Raw genomic sequence first — 5488 nt, forward strand, 5'->3', positions numbered from 1 at the left:
CATGTGCTCAGAACATTTACTTTATCCTACAGTTTGGTAGAGTCATATAATACAAAGCTTGACTTATAATAAATTGTTGAATGTCTCATATAATTTATTAAATATTATAGTGGAAGTGTAAAAGAGAGTGGCTGTTTTGGTACTTGGAATATGGGTTAGACTGAGTATGTATCACTTTTGCATCACTGTAAGGTTAAAAAAATCATACATCAAATCATCATTAGTCAGGTACCATTTGTAATTGAAGGTTTGCCTGGCACATTGCCACCTAGAGAGCCAGGGGCTACATTTTCCAGTTGACTCTTTCAACCATGTGACTGTGTTTGGCTAATAGAATGAAAAGAATTTTATGTATGCCACTTCCATATTACTTGTTTGCAAGCATATCTATTCCTCTGAGTTTGTGCTTTCTCCTCAATGCCGGCTGGAAATGGCAACGTCCGTAGTAACCCTGAAAACTTCATGTTGGGGGTGGCAACCCACAGCTCTGGTGCATAGATGACTTAATTGATCCAAGACAACCAAGTATCTCAGTGCTTTATATGAGAGAGATACAACATCTTTTTTAAGACAGGGTCTTGCTCTGTTACCCAGGCTGGAGTGTAGTGCCATGATCATGGCTCACTGCAACCTTCACCTTCTGTATTCAAGCAGTTCTCCTGCTTCAGCCTCCAGAGAAGCTGAGATTAAAGGTGCAGAACACCAAGTCTACCTAATTTAAAATATACATCTATTTTCATAGAGAAGGAGTCTCATTATGTTGCCTAGTCAAGTCTCTAACCCCTGAGCTCAGATGTTCCTTCCATCTCAACCTAAAATTTCTATATTCTTTAAGAAGCTGCATTTCTAGGTCTTTACTGAAATGGTCTATCATTTAGCCTAACAAATGTAACAACCTGAACATGTAATCAACCAGCAATAATTTACAGTTACATTTATATTGTATTACTACCCCAGGGATTGCAAAATAAGCAGAAAATGTGGCCTTTACTTTTATTATGTAGTTCGTTCATTCATGTATATAATCTATGAATGTTACAAAATTGCTACAATATGGATGGATGATATTTAGGGTGAAGAGAGATAATAAAATTAACAATGCATGGTACTTCCATGGAAGTGCTTATCATTTAGTAGGAAAGGTAAAACATATGTAAATAGTTTTAGAGAAAACTCCTGCTTCAGAGTAGAGTCAATACAGCATGATATGGTGCACTTTGAAGGCAGTCAGACACAAAGTGAGATAATGAATTTTGACTATCTGCTAATTACATGATGGTCAAAAGACTATAATATACATAATAATGACTATTTTGTAAGGTTGATATAGTTACCAATCCTGTAAGTTGCCTAGAAATGTTCAGGGCAAATAGTAGGCACTCAATTAAGGTAGCTATTATTAGTGGTAAAACAAGATACTTACATAAGTAATGACATTTCAAAAAAAGGATACAATTAGAAGAGGTAGTAAAATTAGAGAAAATTCTGTACAGGTAATTGGAAGAACACTAAAATTTGAAATTAATAAAAGATTTTCCCCAAAGGGGAAACAGTTAATATCAGGCAGAGTTAAACAGTCATGTAGGAGAACAGGTTGAAATGTACATAGGATAAATGAGTCATGGGTGGGATCAGATAATGTGCAGAAGAAAAGATAAATGTTAAAGAGAGAATGATAATGATAGACGTGTGTCTTCACTCTTCTCTCACTGCCCACATATGGCAGAGCCAGGGATCGATCCCATTTTGGGAAAACTTGAAAGATACAATTTAGGGGTGACTTTTTTTTTTTTTTTTTTTTTGGAAACAGAATCCAGGATTACAAATACAAATTAAGGCAGGTGAGGAAATGGTAAACAGGAGGTATGTAATCCACCGAATCCCTTTTCCAGGACAGGAATGTGCTCCCAGGAGAAAAAGCAAATGGCATTATCAATTTTTGTTGTAAACTCACTAATGACAGATCTCTTGGCAAACAAACCAATTGTGTTTGCTAGCAGAAGAGTAACTGTCTTCTGATTGTTTTTCCCAAGCATGAACCACCTCCTCTAGGATTTCATGAGGTCAAAACCCATGGCAGTTATACTTTGATGGGGCATGACTCCAGAGAAAATGTTATGTTATCTATGTAGCTATCTGAATATAAAACAGAAACGTTGTAATGACCAGAGTGCCTCCTTCTGCGTAGTGTAAGGAATGTGACTGTGTGTGTCACTGGAAGAGAGCACATTTGTTGATTTAGTACCAGAACACATCTGGGGAACTACATTGGAGGCCCTAATGCTTTCCCTGCCTTTCTGAGACTTGCGATTACTTGGATTCTTTAAATTATTAGTAAAGCTCACATAGGGAAGTTCAAAGCTGCTCTCTGAAGGATCAAGTCCAAGTCTGTTGAAATGAATTGACAGTAAACAGATTAATAGGAAAAAGGTGTACAGTTGTACTAATGTATATAAGCATGGAGGAATCTTAGAGTGACTACCCAATAGCACAATGAAGTTCAGACGCTTATATGCTCTTCTTCATGGGGAGGGGAATGAGGAATGTAGGCAATTCTTTTGAGGGGAAGTAAATGATTATTAGGGAGAATAATTGGACCTTAGACAGAATTAACTTGATAATGAATGGGATTTCAGAGAGGGGATGGAAGGCAATTGTGTTCTCTTTGACAGGTCTAGTCTTATGGTAGATAGCAAAGTATCAAAGTGGAGCCTCTCCTAGCATTTGCTGAATTTCAAGAGCCTTTAATTTAAAATAACTAGCATACCAGGGGACTAACTTTGGGGTAAAATTCTCTGGGATTTTGTATTTGATACTGGGTTAGATCTCTGATTTAACAGTATGATCTTTCATATTCTTTCAGATTGGTGCATGGAGTAAGGTTGTATTTTAGCTCCATAAATCACAATAGCTCAGCTATTTATTGTTATTATTTTGGCAAGAAAAAGAGGAAATGGGGGAAAATATGAAAGCTTGATGCCATGTTAGCTGCCTATCAGTCTTTGTATGGAAAGGTGAAAATCCAAGTCAGAGTTGCTGGAATGAGCCCTATCAGTGGAATTTGTAGGAGATCAATCCAGATCTGGGAAAATGGCTAAGTGAATAGATAAGAAATCACAGGAAAAATGTCAAATTAGATAAAAATTCTATTCCCTGGCCATTGTTAAAAGCCCTGATAAAAGTAAGACTTCTATGAGAGGAGGTGGTAACAGTTGGATAAAATAAATGCAGTAAGACCACATTTTCTAGTTTTCTAGTTCTGAATAGCTTATCATGCCTCTTTGACAACTAGGAAAGATATTACTTTCACTAGAAAAATAACTGAATTATTGCCACTGGTTACTCACAAAATTATATACATAGATACAGACCAGGTGCAGCTAACTGTGGAATCTCAAAAGGATGCTTTCTGTTAAAGCATTGGGACACTGAAAAGCAGAAGGTCAGAAGAGCCTGGGTAACAATTATTGACATGTTACTGCAGAAACAGCAATCAGGGGACTATGCTGCTGCTGATGTATATTGCTGAATGGAAGTAATGTGTTGATGACTAAACCCCAAGTGGCTGCAACCATTCATGAGTGAAGGCCTCTGGATGGTCTGACATCTAATAAGCTGCAGTGGGGAAATGCATGGGAGGTTCCCCAGTCCCTCTTTTACCTCTTAAAGGGCCATCGTGTTTTTGCTTGATCTATACTCTCTGAAGAAATTTACTCCCTTAATTAAAAGCTAGGCCATGGGTTGGGGATGGGGGGTGGGGAAGACAAACTGAGAGGCCAAGATCTCCATGCTGCATCTCTGGCAAGAGATCTCAGGCTTCATGCAATGATTATAGTTAAGATGTGGGTACGGGGGTGTAAACTCTCTTAGGATTGTTAGCTACAGAATTTAAGCCCAGTGTAAAGTACATAGAAAAGTCATTTTTCTCAGCAATACAGCTTAGGGAAGTTAGCCCAGTGCAAAGTAGTAAGGAGGGTAATTTTGCTCTGAATGGCATGGAGGTGAACCCGAGAGGGTTCACAGTGCTGCTCAGGGAAGCGTCATAAGGTAGAGTTATGAATTGAAAAATGTAACTGTATAAGCATGGTCCTCTTGCCTTTTTATGAATGCAAGCTTGGGATGGGTACTTTGTGCAAATAGGGCATGTTACCCTTTACAAAGACGATATCTGCTAAATCTGTCTCATGTAATTATAATTGGCTGTGATAATCTTTAGAACCAAGACTTCCTTAGTAACAACATGAAGCAATAGATATTTCCAGGAGGAAAAGAAGAAATTGTTGCTCTCATTAAGAAATGGTTGAGGTAGGAGTTTTGATTCCCTTATTTCTCTTTTACTTGTCCAATGTGGCCAGTACTTATGGAAGGCAGTGTTTAGAGGTGAATATTAGACTATCAAGGGCTAGACAAGTTGATTCCTTTGATTGCTTCAGCTGTCCTGGAGACTGTGGAGACTATACAGGAAGTGCAATAGGCCAATAAGGACTGGTATGATGTTACCTTCTTGGCAGACATATTTATTTTTCCATATCAAGTTTGGAGTCCAGCCAGATAGAATTTGCAATTTTGTGGAATGCACATTGGCCTATATGCACTGTTTTGACATGGAGAAATTCGAATTCTCAGGCATGTGGCTTCAATCTAATGAGGTAGGACTTGAACTTGAAAGCCATTAGCGCAAGTGAGTGTTGGGGCACTGCATGGAGGGCATGCTTATCATCACTGGAAGAAGTAATGTGGGAAGACAAACAGAGGCTGGCTGACATTTCCAGTTAAAATGGAAATATCTGTGAAATTCCTGGAAATTGTAGTAACTGAAGCAACCAAGGCCATCCCCCTAACTGACAAATTTTCACAGACTGCTGAGAAAAAAGACATCTGGAGACTAGCAGAGCTATTCAAGTATTGACAAAAAATTCTCTTCCTGGTCTAGGAATCCCGTTGTTCCCTAAACACAAAGGCACTAGAAAGAAACATGTAGAAGGTCATGAGCAGAAATAAACATTTGGAGGCATGCAGGGGATGGTGGTGTAGACAGCCCCACTTTGTCCTTATAATCCATGGCTGAACATAGCTAGATCAAAGCCCTTGGCAGAACTCAAATAAGGCCAAGACATGTCGGGTTTTAGTTTCTAAGCTGTCTGAAGCATCTGTTCATTATAGGCTGTTAGAAAGCAATTTGTTAGCTTGTTACAAGGCAGTGATGAAAATCACCCACACTAGAGAAGTCTCAGGTGAGAAATAACCATGTCTTGGGTGATGTCAGAGCAATTGGAATAGGGATGGAGAAGCCAGCAAAATTCAATTATAAAGAGGAAGTATATTCAAAAGTGTGTTAAAGGGGAAAGTTCAGGAGGCATCGGTCACCTATACAAGGAGGTTGGCTTTATGCAGCCCTCATGGTAAATAAACCTGAAATGTATGGATTTACTAAAAAATGTCACATGTCACATATACACATTAATGTCATATATACACATTAACTCTA

The sequence above is a fragment of the Aotus nancymaae genome, unplaced genomic scaffold, assembly GCF_030222135.1.
Source record: "Aotus nancymaae isolate 86718 unplaced genomic scaffold, 86718_ANA_hifiasm-v0.15.2.pri h1tg000079l, whole genome shotgun sequence".
Lineage (NCBI taxonomy): Eukaryota > Metazoa > Chordata > Mammalia > Primates > Aotidae > Aotus > Aotus nancymaae.